Genomic DNA, 19,956 nt, shown 5'->3' with positions numbered 1-19,956 from the left:
CCAGACTGGACTGCAATGATGTGATCATGGCTTACTGCAGCCTCAACCTCCTAGGCTCAGGCAATCCTCCAGCCTCAGCCTCCTGTGTAGCTGGGGAAAAAAGGCATGGGCCACCACACCTGGCTAATTTTTTTTTATTTTTGTAGAGGCGGGTTCTCACTGTGTTGCTCAGGCTAATCTTGAACTCCTGGGCTCAAGTCATCCTCCCACCTCGGCCTATGAGAACAGAAACCTACATATACTTCTATGTTCCACATAGTAACCATGGTAGTTCTCATCCCACAGAATGCAGGATAACCTGGCTGGGCGTGGTGGCTTACGCCTGTAATCCCAGCACTTTGGGAGGCCGAGGCGGGAGGATCACCTGAGGTCAGAAGTTCAAGACCAGCCTGACCAACATGGAGAAACCCCGTATCTATTAAAAATACAAAATTAGCCGGGCACAGTGGCTCACGCCTATAATCCCAGCACTTTGGGATGCCGAGGAGGGAGGATCATGAGGTCAGGAGATTGAGACCATCCTGGCTAACACGGTGAAATCCCGTCTCTACTAAAAATACAAAAAATTAGCCGGGCGTGGTGGCAGGTGTCTGTAGTCCCAGTTACTCAGGAGGCTGAGGCAGGAGAATGGCGTGAACCTGGGAGGCGGAGCTTGCAGTGAGCCGAGATTGCACCACTGCACTCCAGCCTGGGCAACAGAGCTAGACTCCATCTCAAAAAACAAACAAACAAACAAAAAAACTTAGACTGGCGTGGCAGCAGGTACCTGTAACCCCAGCTACTTGGGAGGCTGAGGCAGGAGAATCACTTGAACCCGGGAGGCAGAGGTTGTGGTGAGCCGAAATTGTGCCATTGCACTCCAGTCTGGGCAACAAGAGTGAAACTCCGTCTAAAAAAAAAAAAAAAAAAAATTGTCAGGAGTGGTGGTGGACGCCTGTAATCCCAGCCACTCAGGAGGCTAAGACACAGAATCGCTTGAACCCAGGAGGTGGAGGTTGCAGTAAGCTGAGATTGTACCACTGCACTCCAGCCTGGGCAATAGAGTGAGATTCTGTCTCAAAAAAAAAAAAAAAGGAATAATGTGTGACTCTCAGTCTACCTTACACAAAGCCTTTGGGCCCAAACATGGCATAGTAGCAGAGGTGGTTTCAGTAGGGCTTGCCTTCATGCTCAACATGCCCCAGGTTGGCCCCCAGCATCTATACACATTTCTCACACTTCAGGCAGGGCTGATGCCAGTCCTTGCCCAAGGAGGTCACCCACTTGGCAAAGCTTCTCTCCTTGTTGCACTTGGTGCACTTGGGTATGGGGGTGCCCGGTCTGGGGCAGGTGGCTGCAGCTGAGGTGAAAGAGGGCTGTAGGCTCGAGACTCATTTGGGGTCTTTAAAATGAAGTATTTAAACCTTGAGGGCTGTTTCTGAGAGCACTTTCTGCTTCTCTGGGCTGTCAGCATGCTGCTGTTGCTGCTGCTGCTGCTGCTGCTGATGATGATGATGATGACGATGGTGACAATAACATTTATTGAGCACTTACTATGTATCAGCACAGTTCCCAAATGTTTCCAGATGTTAACTCACTTAATCTTCAACAGCCTTTCATCATAAATACCAGTATAATCATTCCCATTTTACAGATGAGATAACTATGGATCAGAGAGACTACAAACTTGCCCGAAGTTCTCCTACAAACTAGCAAGGAGCAAAGTCCAAGTTCAAACACAAGACATTCATCCTAAGGGCCTTCTCTCAACCTCTGGTCTGTATATCAGTAGTTCTCAAACGTTTTAGTCTCAGGGCCCCTTTAAATCTTAAAAATTGTTGAAGACTCCAAAAATCCTCGGTTTATGTGGGTTATAGCTATTGTTATTATCAAATTAAAAGTTAAAACTGGCCAGAAATGGTGGTTTATCCCTGTAATCCCAACACTTTAGGAGGCCAAGGCAGGAGGATCACTTAAGTCCAGGAGTTTGAGGCCAGCCTGGACAACATCTCTAAATTTTTTGTGGAGACTCCCATCTCTACAAAAAATTTAAAAATTAGCTGGGTGTGATGGACCACACTTGTGGTCCCAGCTACTCAGGAGGCTGAGGTTAGGTTCGAGAATCACCTGAGCCCAGAAGTTTGAGGCTGCAGTGAGCTATGATGCCACCACTGCAGTCCAGCCTGGGCAACAAGCATGAACCCTTATCAAAAAAAAAAAAAAAGGTAAGGCTAGGCGCGGTGGCTCACGCCTGTAATCCCAGCACTTTGGGAGGCCAAGGCGGGCACATCACCAGGTTAGGAGATTGAGACCATCCTGGCTAACACGGTGAAACCCCGTCTCTACTAAAAATACAAAAAATTAGCTGGGTGTGGTGGCGGGCGCCTGTAGTCCCAGCTACTTGGGAGGCTGAGGCAGGAGAATGGCGTGAACCCGGGAGGTGGAGCTTGCAGTGAGCCGAGATCACGCTACTGTCTCAAAAAAATAATAATAATAAAGTTTGGGGGGCAATAACAAGTCACATGGGACAGAATGAGGCAGTATGGGGTGTTTTTTGTTTGTTTTTTGAGACAGAATCTCACTCTGTCACCCAGGTTGGAGTGCAATGGCACGATCTTGGCTCACTGCAACCTCTGTGAGGCAGTGTGAAATAGACAAGAGCTGGGATTGGGATCATCTCTCACCTTAACCATTTATGGCCCCTGTAGTAAAGTGCTTTCCTAGGGAAGTGCATAGGGAAGGGATTCACACTAAGAAACCCATTATACATTAACATAAATAACTTTTTTAAATGAAAAAACTACATTTTCCAAAAGCAGAAAAACTTAGTGAGAAAAATGGCATTAACATTTTTCCAAATCTCTTTAATATGTGGCTTAATAGAAGACAGCTGGATTCTTGTACCTTCTTCAGCATTCAATCCTTTGTGATATGTTGTTTTGGTTGATGTATATGAATAAAATCCAGCTTCACACAGATTTGCAGTTTAAAGAGTGAGGAGTATTTTAATAGCCTTTTTTTTTTTGAGACAGGGTCACCCTCTGTCACCCAGGGTGGGGTGCGGTGGCACAATTTCAACCCACTGCAACCTCTGCTTCCCTGGGTCAAGCGATCCTCCCACCTCAGCCCCTCCAGTAGCTGGGACCACGGGCAGGCTCAACATGCCTGGCTAATTTTTGTATTTTTTGTAGAGATGGGGTCTCACCATGTTGCCCAGTCTGGTCTTGAACTCCTGGGCTTAAGCAATCCTCCCACCTCAGCCTGGGATTACAGGCAAGAGCTGCCACACCCAGAAGAAATAGAAATCTTAGAGGTTAGTTGCAATGTAGACTCTGAAACTGTATCAATGAACTTTTTGTACTCTGTAACATTAAAATCCGTTGTTCCTTCATTTTGTAGGAAACTTTTAGGGGGTGATGGACATGTTCACTGTTTTTATTGTGGTGTTAGTTTCATGGGTGTATACATATGTCAAAACTTGTCAAACTGTACACTCTAAATACATACAGTTTATTGTATATCATTATTACTCAATAAAGATTTTTTTTTTTTGAGATGGAGTCTCGCTTTGTCGCCCGGGCTGGGGGTGCAGTTGTGCGATCTTGGCTCACTGCAACCTCCGTCTCCTGGGTTCAAGCAATTCTCCTACCTCAGCCTCTGAGGATTATAGGCATCCACCAGCATACCCAGCTAATTTTTTGCATTTTTTAGTAGAGATAGGATTTCACCATGTTGGCCAGGCTGGTCTTGAACTCCTGACTTCAGGTGATCCGCCCACCTCTGCCTCCCAAAGAGCTGGGATTACAGGCATGAGCCACCGTGCCTGGCAGGATGTTTTTAAAAAACAATCCTAACAAACAGATTGTCCTGACCTATTCAGAGAAGCAGCATGGCATGAAGGAAAATATGTGAGTTTCAGAAAGCAACTTAGCTGGGTTTGCCTGGCACTTCTTAGCTGTGTAAGCTTGGGCAACGTTCATTAATTCACTCATTTCACATGTATCAAACCCCATGAGACTCTACAAGGTGGGCCTAAAGCAGTGAACGAGGCACAGTCCTCACAGTCGAGGAGCTTATGGTCTGACTGGGGAGACAGGCAACGGCAAGACAGAGTGGCGGAGAGCCCTGTGGAAATAGCTGGGAGGGGCAACCTATCAGGGGGCTGTGGTCAGGAAATGCTTCCTGGAAGAGGTGCCATCCCAGCAAAAACTTCTCTAGGCAAAGGATAGGAATTCGTCAGGCAAAGACAGGGAAAATGAGCTTTCCCAGCAAAAGGAATGTGATGACAAAGGTCCAGAGACACAGAGTGGTCCAGCAAGGCCACAGTGAGTGGAGATGGCAGGTGGGGTTGGCGAGGGATGATGCCAAGAGACCTGCAGTCAGACCCTGAAGGGCCCTGTCTAGGCCTATCCTGAGGAATCCTGAGGACAACGGAGAGGCATTGAAGGGTTTTAAGTAGGAGTGATGAGATCAGAGGTATGCTTCAGAAAGATGATTCTGCTGCAGTGTGAATAAACCAGAGGGGCTACAGAGACAGGAAAACCAGTTAGCAGGCTAGTACAGTACGCTGGGCAAGAAGTGTCAGTGGTCTGAATGAAAGTAGTAGTGCTGGGCCGGACACAGTGGCTCATGCCTGTAATCTCAGCACTTTAAGAGGCTGAGGCAGGGAGATCATTTGAGGTCAGGAGTTCGAGACCAGCCTGGACAACACAGTGAAACCCTGTCTCTACCAAAAATACACATATTAGGGGTTCCCTCTTTCGGCTTGGAGCCCCCTCCCTCCGTCTCTGTACAGGGGGAGTCTCTTCCTTCTATCTTGCCTATTAAATTCTACATTCCTTGGCCGGGCGCAGTGGCTCATGCCTGCAATCCCAGCACTTTAGGAGGCCAAGGCAGGCGGATCACAAGGTCAGGTGATCAAGACCACAGTGAAACCCCGTCTCTACTAAAAATACAAAAAATTGGCCGGGCATAGTGGCTGGTGCCTGTAGTTCCAGCTATTCAGGAGGCTGAGGCAGGAGAATGGTGTGAATCCGGGAGGCGGAGGTTGCAGTGAGCCAAGACAGCGAGACTCCATCTCAAAAAAAAAAAAACAAAAAACTCCACTCCTTAAAACCAAAAAAAACAAAAAGCAAAAACACATATTAGCTGGGTATGGTTGTGCGTGCCTGTAATCCCAGCTACTTGGAAGGCTGAGGCAGGAGAATCACTTGAACCCGTGAGGCGGAGTTTGCAGTGAGCTGAGATTGTGCCACTGCACTCCAGCCTGGGCAACAGAGCAAGACTCTGTCTCAAACAAACAAACACAGTAGTAGCACTGGTAGCAATGGATGGAGAAAGAGGTGGACAATGGGTGAAGATGCTTAAAATTAGTTTTAATTATAAAAATAGTGCTTGTTCTTAAAAGTAGAGCAATACAGAAGCATTAAGTAAAGAGTAAAAGCCATTTCCACTCCCAATGTGGCAGGAAAAGCTCCTAACAGACCCACATTAGCCAGCATGGGTTATGGCAGAGAGTACACGTGGTCCTGGGACAGAGGCAGCCTAATTCTGCGATGTGCTTTGGGGATTTTTTCCTGAAAGCTCAGCCTAGATTCTGTGAGTTGGACCTCCCCAACAATTCTGGGAACTATCTTTATCCCTTAAAAAAAAATTTCCCCTTTTGCTTAAAATAGAACGGATTCTGTGGTTTGCAATTAAGAACATTGACCTAAGCAAAGGGATAAGGGGCAAAGGGGCTGGAAAGCGGTTGAATGACAGTCTAAGTTGGATTAGGAGGGAACCAAGGCAGAAAGTGCCTGATAGATGGGGACAAAACAGAAGTACTGTGGGACTGGAGGTCTCAAACTTATGCATTAGAAATAAAGGACACACGCCGGGCGCGGTGGCTCACGCCTGTAATCCCAGCACTTTGGGAGGCTGAGGCAGGCGGATCACCTGAGGTCGGGAGCTTGAGACCAGCCTGACCAACATGGAGAAACCCCATCTCTACTAAAAATACAAAATTAGGCAGGCGTGGTGGTGCATGCCTGTAATCCCAGCAACTCGGGAGGCTGAGCCAGGAGAATCGCTTGAACCCGGGAGGTCGAGGTTGCAGTAAGCTGGGATTGCGCCATTGCTTTCTAATCTGGGGGACAGAGCAAAACTACATCAAAAAAAGAAAAGAAGGAAGGAAGGAAGGAAGGAACGAAGGAAGGAACGAAGGAAGGAAGGAAGGAAGGAACGAAGGAAGGAAGGAAAGAAGGAAAGAAAGAAGGAAAGAAAGGAAGAAAGGAAGGAAGGAAGGAAGGAAGGACACAGTCTGGGCAACATAGTGAGACCCCATCTCTACAAAAAAATACGAAAATTAGCTGACATAATGGTGCACACCTGTGGTCCCAGCTACTCAGGAGGCTGAGGCAGAAGGATTGCCTGAGCCCAGGAGGTTGAGGCTGTAGTAAGCAGAGATGGCACCACTGCACCCCAGCCTGGGTGACAGAGCAAGACCCTGTCTCAAAAAAGAAAGAAAGAGAAAGAAAGGTAGCTGTGGTGAGTGGGGAGGTCATGGAATATCTCAATTTAAGATTTAAGTGGTAGGGAAGTTCCTAGTGATGGTAACATAGAGGATGTGATCATGGAAAAGTGACTAAGGAGAGTGGAGGTCAAGGAACAAGCAGGTTAAGGTGTTGGATGGTTATCTTCATGGACAATGAAGTCCCTCAGAATAATGGCAGGGTGAGAAAAGAGACTCCTTTCAGGTCTCCAAATCCAGAAAGAATAATGGTGTGTCACCAGCAGGTGGTAGAGAAGAGTGGCAAAGAGATGGTCCAGATAGACAAAGAGGGGAGGGAAGGGGCCTTACAGGACCCTCTGGAAGTGATGCTAATAGCAGGACCCAAGATGCCTAGAGTGTGAGGAGAGTCAGCCTTGCTGCAGATATGCTGCTGGGAAGAGAAGTGAGTGTCTCATGTGACTAGTGACTGTTTGCGGCTAGTATCATGTAGGTGGTAAGGAGAATTTACTAAGACAGTTGTAGGTAAAGAAAGGCAGATTTGACTGGGTGCAGTGGCTCATGCCTGTAATCCCAGCCCTTTGAGAGGCTGAGGCGGGCAGATCACTTGAAACCAGGAGTTCGAGACCAGCCTGGCCAAGATGGCAAAACCCTGTCTCTACTAAAGATACAAAAAGCTGGCCAGGTGCTGTGGTTCACGCCTGTAATCCCAGCACTTTGGGAGGCCGAGGTAGGTGGATCACTTGAGGTCAGGAGTTCAAAACCAACCTGACCAACATGGTGAAACCCCTTCTCTACCAAAAATATAAAAAATTAGCCGGGTGTGGTGATGCACACCTGTAATCCCAGCTACTTGGGAGGCTGAGGCAGGAGAATCGCTTGAACCCGGGAGGTGGACGTTGCAGTGAGCTGAGATCTTGCCACTGCACCCCAGTCTGGGTGCAGTGCGAGACTCCATCTCAAAAAAAAAAAAAAAAAAAAAAAAGCCTGGTGTGGTGGCACACGCCTGTAATCCCAGCTACTCAGGAGGCTGAGGTAGGAGAATCACTTGAACCAGGAAGGCAGAGATTGCAGTGAGCCAAGATCATGCCACTGCAATCCAGCCTGAGTGACTGGAGCAAGACTCTATCTCAAAAAAAAAAAAAAGGCAGATTTATTGCAGGAGGGCTGTGTGTCCTAGACCATGAAAAAAGGCAGACTTACAGCTTATCTGCTGTCTCTTTTTGCTTTCCCTTGGTCCTGCCAGCCCAACTCCTTTTCCCTAATTAGGACTCCATAGTGAGGACTTCAGGGGAGCCAGGTTCCCTGCTGTGGGCAGAGGTGCTGGGAATAGTCTCTGAAGGGATGAGTTGAACATATAAGGAGTTTTCATGGATCACATATTATTATTATTATTATTATTATTATTTGAGACAGAGTCCTGTTCTGTTGTCCAGGCTGGAGTGCAGTGGCATGATCTCAGCTCACTGCAATCTCCACCTCCTGGGTTCAAGCAATTCTCCTGCGTCAGTCCCCTGAGTAGCTGGGATTACAGGTGCGCACCACCATGCCCAGCTAATTTTTGTATTTTTAGTAGAGACAGCGTTTCACCATGTTGGCCAGGCTAGTCTCAAACTTTTGACCTCAGGTGATCCCCGTCTCGGCCTCCCAAAGTACTGGGATTACAGGTGTAAGCCACTGTGCCTGGCACCCCAGCTAATTTTTAAACTTTTTTTTTTTTTTTTTTTTGAGACGGAGTCTCGGTGTGTCTCCCGGGCTGGAGTGCAGTGGCGTGATCTCGGCTCACTGCAAGCTCCGCCTCCCGGGTTCACGCCATTCTCCCGCCTCAGCCTCCCAAGTAGCTGAGACTACAGGCGCCCGCCACCACGCCCGGCTAGTTTTTTGTATTTTTAGTAGAGACGGGATTTCACCATGTTAGCCAGGATAGTAAACTTTTTTTTTTTTTTTAAGAGACAGAGTCTCACTATGTTGTCTCGGCTAGTCTGAAACTCCTGGGCTCAAGTCATCATTCTAACTTCGCCTCCCAAAGTGCTGGGATTATAGGTGTGAGCCACCTTGCCCGGCAAGGACTGATGGTCTTTAAAGGAATCCTAGACCACATGAGAAAGTTACTTGATCTCTCTGGGACTCAGTTTTCTTATTTTAAGATGGGTACCATAATACCTAACTTGTTAGGTTGTTGTAAATTTTATAAATGAAATTAAGGCTGAGGCAGGAGGACAGCTTGAGCCCACGAGTTCGAGACCAGCCTGGGCAACGCAGGGAGATCCCATCTCTACAAAAAACAACAAAATGAAACAACCAGCTGGGCATCATGGTGCATGCCTGCGGTTCCAGCTCCTTGGGAGTCCAAGGTGGGAAGATCATTTGAGCCCAGGAGTTCGAGTCTGCAATGAATTATGATGAGGCCACTGCAGTCCATCCTGGGCAACAAAGTGAGATCGTATCTCAAAAAACTAACTAAATAAAACTAAAAATAAATAAAAATAGAAATAAAGTTAAAATAAGGCACTTAACTGAGTATCTAGCCCAAAGTATGTTTTCAGTACAATGGCTGCTATGTTTGCTGTGGTTATAATTCAGTCCCTTTGGGAAGGCTGAGGCATCGATGAGAGATGACATGAAGGTCAGAACCTGGTGCTTGAGACACCTCAGGGTCCAGCCCAGGTCTCACTCTCCTCCCCTCCCTTCCCTTCCCCACAACTGACCTTCTCAAGAAATGTGGCTCTTGCCTTCTCATAGGGTCCAGGCATTCTATTTCTCTCCATTTAGGGAAAATAGAAAGTCCTCTGCCACCAGACAGAAAGTACTCTCCTGAGGAGAGCATCTTCTGAAGGGAGCATCTCTTGAATCAGATTGCTCAGAGCCCAGGGCACCCGTGTGGCCCTGTCCCACTGATTCCTCCCTCAGTATCTCTGACCCATTAAACTCCCTGCTTACCTCTGCCCTCATCTCTCAGCCTGCAGCAAAGTAAAATCCTGGCCAGATAACTTCCCATGGGCAGCAGAAGCTGGACGCAAAGTCTTTGGGCAGCCATCACCATGATGACGAGCTGAAGGGAGCTGGCCCAGAGGAGAAGGCAGATGTCTCAGCCTATCTCCACCACCCCTTCTGCCCCTCTGTCCTGTCTTCTTAGCTGCCTCTTTCCCTCTGCTGTGCTCTCCATGTCCCTCACTAGCCCTCTTAGGTCCCCTTTCACTTGTTGCCATCTCTTTCTGAAAACGGGCAATAGAAATGAACGTGACTTATCAAATTTGGAAAGCTGGTAATAGTTTTACACACACATGCACACACACACATATTCTTCATCTCCTCCCATCTTTTCCTCCCTGTCTCTGTCCCTGCCTATTTCTCTGGACTGACTGCCCTCTCTCTTCTTCATTTCTCACACTCTTCATTCTCTCTCCTCTTCCCAGATCTGTTTCAGGCTATTGCCTCCTCCCTTTGGCAAGACAGGAGTTATCTGAGCTCCTCTCTTGCCATTTGCAGGAATGAGATGCCTGAGTAGCCCAGGAGGAGGCTGCCAAGGGGCACAGCAGAGTTTGCCTTGAAGCCACAGACTGGACCTTTAATTCCATCCCATCTGTCTGATCAGTCACCGATGCTCCCCATGCCTTAGTTTATCAATAAAATGATAAAATGATGTGTTGTGATGACTAGTACATATGTAGATTTCAGCTCATATGAAATCATAGGGACGAGCCTGGCCAATAGGGTGAAACCCAGTCTCTACTAAAAAATACAGAAATTCCCCAGGCATGGTGGCGCGTGCTTGTAATCCCAGCTACTTGGGAGGCTGAGGCAGGAGAATCGCTTGAACGGGGGAGGTTGGGGGGGCGGAGGTTGCAGTGAGCTGAGATCGCACCACTGCACTCCAGCCCAGGAAAAAGTGCAAGACTCTGTCTCACAAAAAAAGAAAGAAATCATAGTTACACCATAAAGAGAACAACTGATGTCCCCCAAACTCAACTGTTCTCCCCTACTGCCTAGTCTGTCTGGGTCCTCAGTCTGAGCTCAAGAGGCCACTCATACACTCCTGATGGCCCCCAGCCCTGGACTCCACCAGTTGCCTCCCAGGGGAACCTCCCTCCCTCCCCCATACACACCCTCTGGCTCCCTCTGCCAGGGTAGCAGCCAGCCACAGCCGGCCTGAGCAGGACTGGGTTGGGAACATCTCCAGCCCCCTGCATGGCCCAGTGTCAGTTTCAAGCCCTTCTGGGGTGGGAGGAGGCTAGGGTGGGGCTGCCAAAGTCAACACAGCCTGTTTTCACGGGCAGGGACCGGTTTGGCACCTGCAGGCCTGGTTTCCAGCTCACATGCTTGAGTCTTGACCTCTCCTGGGGTCAGCTGGAGTTCCTCCCCCTCTAGTTCTCCAGTCTAACGTGTCTCTGCCTCTGCCCTGCAGTCTGGTCATTGCTCTTCAGGACTATAGACCCTCCTGCCATTCCCCGCCCCAAACTCCAGACCAGCCCCTAAAGAGCTTTTACCCTCACACCCTCTAAATTTACACCTAAAATGGAAACTACCTACCACAGACACAACTGAGGTTACATTAACATGACTTTGCTAGTCTGCTGTCTTCATTAGCATAACTTTATTATTCCAGTCAACTCCGCCCAGGTAAAAGACCTGATTGTTCACTACAGGAACTTCCCACAAAACCCATCAAGTCTTCAATGGAAGCATCTACTTTGAGCTTGCTTCCTAACATTCTCTTAATCCCTTGTCTCAAAAATCCTGGCCTTGATGTTTGCACCAATTCTTGACTGTTATATGGCGATCCTTACCCAGTCCTAATCAAAGCTGTCTTCAAGATCCATCTTAAACCAATCTTAAATCAAACTTCGAATAACCTTGCCTTTCCCACTTGGAGAGACTGCCAAATCTCTGTCTCCCTCACCAAGGTGAGCAATAAACTGTGCTTTGTGATATCAGTAGATTGTACTAGTGATTTTGAGGAGCCAGCATTTAACACTTTCTACTTATCTTCTCCCTAAAATGAGCCCTTCTGGTCTCCACAGGTGCAGCCCCGATAAGATCCCAAACCTGGCCTCATTCTCCTAAACAGATGTGTTTCTGGAGTTCCTCAGGGTCAAGCCAGCTCCCTGCACTACAGCTGCCTCTGACTGGGAGGCCAGTCTAGGGACCAGCCTGACACGTGGACAGAAGGAATGGGAGGCAGGAAAGGGGCTGGATGTAACTAACAGATGGGTGAGGGGTGCAGCTGGGATGGGCAGAAGCCTTCACCAGTCCAGACTTCTCTCCCATGCAGGAAAGGGGAGCAAAGCAAAGTCCTCACCCTCTCCAACAGCCGGATTTGTTTTGCAAACTCTGAGGTCATCCTATGTTCAGGCCCCAGGGAAACTGTGAGGCCTGGGGGGAGGAGGTGGAGGCAGCTCCACACGGTACACACACTGCTGCATCCAGACTCACCACCTCCTCCCCATCCCAACGCACCCGCTTCTTCATTCCTACTTCCAAATGCTCTCCAAGTTCTATCTCCCACTCTGCACAGCAAATCCTGCTCCCTACCCTGCTGCCTGTTGGATAGATGTGGAAACTGACTAATGAGGAGCCGGCCCTTCCCCAAATGTAGGGGGGCACTAGATACCCCAATGTCGGCCCCGACAAAGATAAAACTGCATGCATTTTCAGCATGAGGCTGGAGCAATTCAGAAAAAAACCCCTTTCACCCCTGTCTGAGGCCTGTGTGCCCCTTGGGCCAGCAGCGGGACATCATTAACGCCCTTTGCCCATCACGGGCAAGCTCAATGGGAGCCAGGCAGCTGCCTCACCCAGTACTGCCCTGCCCCTACCCCCTTCCCCACCCGGGGCGGGGCTGTCCTTCCTCTCCCCGAATGCCTCCTGGGGCTCGGGTCCCAGGGCTATACAAAGAGTCCTTTGTCTGTGCTGGAAACAATTGTTCTCCCCTTTATGGAAACATGGGCTGTGTCTCATAATCAAGCCTTCAGAGGCCGGATCAAAGTGCACTGCAGCTTGGGTGCTGGGGATTACGGAGTTGCCCTCGGAGCCACTGACAACCTGTCATCTGCTCCTAATCTTTACCTGTTCCAAACCCACTGAGAACACCATTTCTTCCCTGGGCTGGGCCTGTGTAAGCCCTTGGAGAGGGAAGGGAGCTGGGGGAGACAGGAGGAGGACAGGGTGGGTCTCCCCATCCTGGCACCCAGGGCTCAGGTTACAGCCCCTGACAACACAGCATTGGGTGTGAACGTGCAAAGAGGCACTACCTGGTGAGAAAGGGAGGTGCCTGGTTTGGCCCAGGGCCACTCCCCATCTCCGGGATCTTCAGTCAAGGGGGGAACCACCCCTCGGACTCACAGGGGCCTCTTCTCCTTATTTGCTTTGGCGTGGAGTGAGTCTCTGCCCAGAGACACATGGGACCAGGTCCCTGTTCTGCCCACAGCTCTCTAGCCCTCTGCCTGTCACCACCCAGCCCCTTCCCACCTCCCGATTCCTCCTCCTCTGTCCACCTTGCGGCCCTCCCCACTGTCCCCTGCATTGCCCACACGGGAAAGACTGGCTGGCTCCACTCCCACGTGGGCCTTCCCTTCTCCATCATACCCACGTAACTAGGCCTGGAGGCTCAAAACATGCAGACTCCAGACCACAAACTCCTTCTTTGCCTCCACAAACATATCCACACACCTTTTCCAGAATCCAACAAAAACAAGTCCTAAATCACTCACCTGGAGATTAAAACCAAGTCTGTCCTCCAAGGTCGGAGCCTCCCTGGGCTAGTGCCACAATCAGTGCACAAAAATCACATTATTAGAACTGGAGAAGCTCTTAGAGACAAATTTAGGGGCTTGTGAACCTTCTCCTCTCAGTCACACGCGAAGTTTTGTGCACCAACTCATTATTCTGGAGATATCTATAGATTCTGTTGATATTTCAAACATAATTTAAGAATCGGCCTTAGCCGGGCATGGTGGCTCACACCTGTAATCCCAGCATTCTGGGATTATAGCATTCCGCCAAGGCAGGCGGATCACCTGAGGCCAGGAGTTCGAGACCATCCTGGCCAACATGGTAAAACCCCTGTCTCCACTAAAAATACAAAAATTAGGGCCGGGCGCGGTGGCTCAAGCCTGTAATCCCAGCACTTTGGGAGGCCGAGACGGGCGGATCACGAGGTCAGGAGATCGAGACCATCCTGGCTAACACGGTGAAACCCCGTCTCTACTAAAAAATACAAAAAACTAGCCGGGCGCGGTGGCGGGCGCCTGTAGTCCCAACTACTCAGGAGGCTGAGGCAGGAGAATGGCGTGAACCCGGGAGGCGGAGCGTGCAGTGAGCTGAGATCCGGCCACTGCACTCCAGCCTGGGTGGCAGAGCGAGACTCCGTCTCAAAAAAAAAAAATTAGCCAGGCGTGGTGGCAGGCACCTGTTATCCCGGCTACTCAGGAGGCTGAGGCAGGAGAATCGCTTGAACCTGGGAGGCGGAGATTGCAGTGAGCCAAGATCGCGCCATTGCACTCCAGCCTGGGGGACAAGAGTGAGACTTCGCCTCAAAAAAAAAAAAAAAAAAAAAAGCCGGGCGCGGTGGCTCAAGCCTGTAATCCCAGCACTTTGGGAGGCCAAGACGGGCGGATCACGAGGTCAGGAGATCGAGACCATCCTGGCTAACACGGTGAAACCCCATCTCTACTAAAAAATACAAAAAACTAGCCGGGCGAGGTGGCGGGCGCCTGTAGTCCCAGCTACTCGGGAGGCTGAGGCAGGAGAATGGCGTAAACCCAGGAGGTTGGCCGGGCGCGGTGGCTCACGCCTGTAATCCCAGCACTTTGGGAGGCCGAGACGGGCGGATCACGAGGTCAGGAGATCGAGACCATCCTGGCTAACACGGTGAAACCCCGTCTCTACTAAAAAATACAAAAAACTAGCCGGGCGAGGTGGTGGGCGCCTGTAGTCCCAGCTACTCGGGAGGCTGAGGCAGGAGAATGGCGTGAACCCGGGAGGCGGAGCTTGCAGTGAGCTGAGATCCGGCCACCGCACTCCAGCCTGGGTGACAGAGCGAGACTCCGCCTCAAAAAAAATAAATAAATTAAAAAAAAAAAAAAAAAAAAAGAATCTTAAAAAAAAAACAAAAAAAAACCCCAGGAGGTGGAGCTTGCAGTGAGCTGAGATCTGGCCACTGCACTCCAGCCTGGGCGACAGAGCGAGACTCCGCCTCAAAAAAAATAAATAAATTAAAAAAAAAAAAAAAAAAAAAAGAATCTTCCAAGTGCGGTGGCTTATGCCTGTAATTCCAGCACTTTGGGAGGCTGAGGTGGGTGGATCCCCTAAGGTCAGGAGTTCAAGACCAGCCTGGCCAATATGATGAAAACTCATCTGTACTAAAAATACAAAAATTCGCCGGGCATTGTGGCAGGTTCCTGTAATCCCAGCTACTGGGGAGATTGAAGCAGGAGAATCGCTTGAACCTGGGAGATTGAGGTTGCAGTGAGGCCAAGATCGCAACGTTGCACTCTAGCCTGGACGACACAAGCGAAACTCCATCTCAAAAAAAAAAAAAAAAATCATCTATGTAGTCCAATCCATATCCTTCTACAGATGGGGAGACTGAGCCTCCGAGTGAGGAAACTTTTATCAGGTCTCCTAACCCCCAGGCCACAGAGGGATCCCTGCTGTTTCCCGTGTAGCTTGTCTCCCTGCCAGCAATCACCCACAGGGGTTCCTGGCTTTTTGCAAAGATCACCATTAATTCAAATGTCTGGGAGACCCAGTCCTTCCCCGGAGGAAGCTTACAATCAAGCAGAAATGGAATAGATAAGAACTGACAGGCCGGTGAAGGCTGAAGGTGGCTGACCAGGCACAGTGGCTTACTCCTGTAATGCCAACACTTTGGGAGGCCGAGACCAGTGGATCACTTGAGTCAGGAGTTTGAGACCAGCCTGGCCAACATGGTGAAACACTGTCTCTACTAAAAACACAAAAATTAGCCAGGCGTGGTGGCATGCGCCTGTAATCCCAGCTGCTTGGGAGGCTGAGGCAGTAGAATCACTTGAACCCAGGAGGCGGAGGTTGCAGTGAACCGAGATCATGCCACTGCACTCCAGCCTGGGCAACAGAGCAAGACTCTGTCTCAAACAAACAAACAAACAAACAAAAAAGCTGATAGCCTGGGATATGAATAAATGCAGTGTTCAATGCAATGTACTGAGATAGCATCAAAAACATGCCTACTACAAATACACGTGAAAACTAGTCCTCCCAGGCTGGGCGAGGTGGCTCATTCCTATAATCCCAGCACTTCGGAAGGCTAAGGTGGGCAGATCACCTGAGGTCAGGAGTTCAAGACCAGCCTGGCCAACATGGTGAAACCCCGTCTCTACTAAAAATACACAAATTAGCCAGGTGTGGTGGCAAGCGCCTGTAGTGCCAGCTTCTAGGGAGGCTGAGACAGGAGAATCACTTGAACCTGGGAGGTAGAGGTTGCAATGAGCCGAGATCACACCACTGCACTCTAGTCTGGGGAACAGAGCAAGACTCCATCTCAAAAAAAAAAAAGAAAGAAAACTAGTCCTCCCAGGGACCTCTGTTCCACCTTCAGGTCTGGCTGGCTGTGGGACTGTGGGGTCAAGGCTGGCCCGCTGACCAGAACAGAGCCCCTGACTGGGCTTTGGTGTGCATCCTGCCCCTGAGGAAATTAGTATTCTGTTCAAGAGACAGGACACAAGGCCCCCCTACAGCAGCCAGAGAGTTCAAACCCTCCATGGCTCCACATCTTACCTGTAAAAGCCAAAGTCCTACAAAAGCCCTGTGCTATCTGCCCCCGCCCTAGACTTCATCTCCACCCCTGCGTCCTTGGCTCTGTTCCATCTGCACAGGCCCCCTTGGCTTTTCTCACAGGAGCCGCGCGTTCCAGCTGCTGGGCCTTATAAAGGCAGAAAGGTGTGATCCCTTTTCTCACCCGCCAGAAGGAGGTTAATAAGAGAAAACGTAACAGATTTATTTAATCAAAGTTGGATTTTTGTTTGTTTGTGTTTGTTTTTCCTCACTCTGTAGCCCAGGCTAGAGTGCATGGTGGGATCTCGGCTCACTGAAGTCTTGACCTCCTGGGTTCAGGCGATCCTCCTACCTCAACCTCCTGAGTAGCTGGGACTACAGGTGCACACCACCACACCTGGCTAATTTTTTAAATTTAATTTTCATAGAGACTGTGTCTCACAATGTTGCCTAGGCTGGTTCAAGCAGTCCTCCCACTCAGTCTCCCAAAGTGCTGGGATTACAAGCGTGACCCACTGGGCCCAGCCTATTTGATCAAAGTTTTATGTGTTCACAAACAGCCTGGGCAACATAGGGAGACCTCGTTTCAATAAAATTTTTAAAAAAGTTTTATGAGAGCCTTCAGAAGTGAAGACCTAAAGACGCAGGGAAAACTCTGTTTATGCTTAGGGTTGATGAGGAATGGCAGCTGTGTAGAAATATGATTGGATGAAGGGCTATGATCTAATGCTCAGTGAGAGGGGAAACAGCAAGGCCTGTCTGCTCGATTCTCCTTGGTTTCTCTGTGTAACCTTTCCTTCTTCCTTTCTTTCCTTCTTTTTTTTTGATACGAAGTCTCACTCTGTTGCCCAGGCTGGAGTGCAGTGGAATGATCTCGGCTCACTGCAACCTCCATCTCCCAGGTTCAAGCGATTCTACCACCTCAGCCTCCCGAGTAGCTGGGATTACAGGTGCATGCTACCACATCCGGCTAATTTTTGTATTTTTAGTAGAGACAGGGTTTCGCCATGTTGGCCAGGCTGGTCTCAAACTCCTGACCTCGAGTGATTTGACCGCCTTGGCCTCCCAAAGTGCTGGGATTACAGGTATGAGCCACTGCGCCCGGCCTGTGTAGCATTTCTTCTTCCTAGGTATGAGGAAGGACCCCTCTGGGATGAGGGACTTTAAGGGAGAAGGGAGAGGGGGAAAATGACCTCTGTAGGTTTTGCTTTCTGGGAGAGGGATTCTAGTTTCTATGGCCGTGGGGAACAGGAATTCTGGTTTCTATGACTTGCCTCGAAAGAGAAAGAAAGGTGAGCAGCAGGGCAGGAGGTCAGAGAGACTCCGCTTCTGAGGCCTTCCCATCTCCTTTAGTTCAAAATACTCAGCATGCCTTACTTTGGGGAATTGTGTTCTGAGCCCTACCTGGAAGTCTCTTCTCTGAGATGATTCCACAGCTCCGTCCTCGGGCCAGTGCTGAAACCTTCTCTTAACCAAGACATCTGAGAGGAGCCCAGATGGAAGCCTACCCTCACCCCAGTTTCATCTCCATTCCTTTCTTTCTTTCTTCTGCTTTATTTTTCTTAAGGGAACATATCAGCACCTGACATAATTGTGTGTTTCATTATTGTTAATTGTATTTTTTTTTTCAGTTTGTTTTTTTTTTTTTGAGACAGAGTCTCGCCTCGTCATCAGGCTGGAGTGCAGTGGCGGGATCTGGGCTCACTGCAATCTCTGCCTCCCGGGTTAAAGCAATTCTCCTGCCTCAGCCTCCCGAGTAGGTGGGACTACAGGTGTGCATCACCACGCCCAGCTAATTTTTGTATTTTTAGTAGAGACAGGGTTTCACCATGTTGGCAGGATGGTCTCGGTCTATTGACCTCGTGATTTGCCCACCTCGGCCTCCCAAAGTGCTGGGATTACAGGCATGAGCCACCATGCCCAGTCTTTTTTTTTTTTTTTAAAGTAGAGACAGGGTCTCCCTATGTTGCCCAAACTGTTCTCAAACTCCTGGGCTCAAGGTATCTTCCTACCTTGGCCTCCCAAAATGATAGGATTATAGGTATGAGCCACCATGCCCATAACAATAACCACAATAATTGTGAATTGTATTTTGATTATCAGTTGCTCCAAGTAGAATATTAGCCCCATGAGGACAGAATCTTTTTTTTGAGGCAGGTTTTCCCTCTGTCTCTCAGGCTGGAGTGCAGTGCCACGGTCTTGGGTCATTGCAGCGTCAACCTCCCAGGCTCAAGTGATCCTCCTGCCTCAGCCTCGTGAGTAGCTGGGACTGCAGGCAGGCACCACCACGCCTAGCTAACTTTTGTATCTTTTGTAGAGACAAGACTTTGCCATGTTTCCCAGGCTGGGAGGACAAGATTTTTGTTCTGTTTTCTGCTGTATCCTCAGTGCCTAAAACAGCACACAGTAGGAACTCAATGAGTTTTTCAATGACTATTGTTGAAAGAATACAGGAGGCCAGGCATGGTGGCTCACGCCTGTAATCCCAGCACTTTGGGAGGCTGAGGCAGGTGGATCATGAGGTCAGGAGTTCAAGACCAGCCTGGCCAAGATGGTGAAACCCCCTATCTACTAAAAATACAAAAAATTAGCCGAGCGTGGGGGCATGCGCCTGTAAATCCCAGCTACTCGGGAGGCTGAGGCAAAGAATTTCTTAAACCTGGCAGGCAGAGGTTGCAGTGAGCCGAGATCACGCCACTGCCCTTCAGCCTGGGTGACAGAGCAGGACAAGCAAGCTAGCAAGCAAGCAAGAAAGAAAGAAAATAGGAAAAGATGGCCAGGCATGGTGGCTTATGCCTATAATCCCAACATTTTGGGATGCCAAGGCAGGCAGATCACATGAGGCCGGGAGTTTGAGACCAGCCTGGCCAATATGGTGAAACCTCATCTCTACTAAAAATACAAACATTAGCTGGGCGTGGTGGTGCACAACTGTAATCCCAGCTACTCGGGAGGCTGAGGCAGGAGAACTGGAAAGGCAGATGTTGCAGTGAGCTGAGATCGCACCCCTGCACTCCAGCCTGGGTGACAGAGCAGGACTCTGTCAAAAAAAAAAAAAAAAAAAAAAAGACTATAGGAAAAGGAATATTAGATAAATCACGTGGCTCCAGTTTCCCCATATGGAAAATGGGAAGGATTAAATTGGATCTAAGATTCCATCTGTCTCCAGGAGTCAAGTAGGCTGTGTTGGGGCGGCCTGGGTGGGCACGGAGGTGGGGCTGAGAGGGACAGTTTCCTCACAGGCTTCAGAACAAGCCTGTATGCGACTGGCAGGGTGGGGCAGGGCATGGGGGAAGGGGCGATGGAAGGACTTTGCTAAGGACCTATCCAGAAGATTTCAAAATTCCCTGAATGAGACAGAATCCAGATGAGGGCAGCTTCAGTTCAGGGCATGGGGCCCTTCAAATAAAAAGCAGCAGGCCAGGCGCGGTGGCTCACACCTGTAATCCCAGCACTTTGGGAGGCTGAGGCGGGTGAATCTCCTGAGGTCTGGAGTTCAAGACCAGCCTGGTCAACATGGTGAAACCCCATCTGTACTAAAAATACAAAAAATTAGCCAGGTGTAGTGGCGGGTGCCTGTAATCCCAGCTACTCAGGAGGCTGAGGCAGGAGAATCGTTTGAATCCAGGAGGTGGAGGTTGCAGTGAGCCGAGATCACGCCACTGCACTCCAGCCTGGGCAACAAGATCGAAACTCCATTTCAAAAAAAAAAAAAAAGGTAAACAGCAGTGCCT

General features: G+C 49.4%; 2 long non-coding RNA genes across 4 annotated transcripts in view; one reads left to right on the top strand and one right to left on the bottom strand.

The window, feature by feature from the left end:
* LOC135969503 (uncharacterized) overlaps window positions 1-10,109 on the top strand; it is a 34,245-nt gene extending 24,136 nt beyond the window's left edge. The window contains exon 3 of one of the 2 annotated variants that reach the window (XR_012431350.1): window positions 9,959-10,109. This is a non-coding gene — a long non-coding RNA (uncharacterized lncRNA). Of the gene's footprint in view, window positions 1-9,885 lie in introns of both variants that reach the window. The other variant, XR_010584768.2, reaches the window with a different exon arrangement.
* LOC135969500 (uncharacterized) overlaps window positions 1-13,847 on the bottom strand; it is a 37,190-nt gene extending 23,343 nt beyond the window's left edge. For both annotated transcript variants that reach the window (XR_010584762.1, XR_010584763.1), the window contains exons 1-2: window positions 13,180-13,847; window positions 767-889 (exon numbers count right to left, since the gene is read on the bottom strand). This is a non-coding gene — a long non-coding RNA (uncharacterized lncRNA). The remainder of the gene's footprint in view (window positions 1-766; window positions 890-13,179) is intronic.
* Window positions 13,848-19,956: the final 6,109 nt, after the last annotated feature.

Source organism: Macaca fascicularis, chromosome 1 (assembly GCF_037993035.2).
Source record: "Macaca fascicularis isolate 582-1 chromosome 1, T2T-MFA8v1.1".
Classification (NCBI taxonomy): Eukaryota; Metazoa; Chordata; class Mammalia; order Primates; family Cercopithecidae; genus Macaca; species Macaca fascicularis.
Note: the sequence above shows the minus strand (reverse complement) of the source record. Positions and strands in the feature narration are given on the sequence as shown.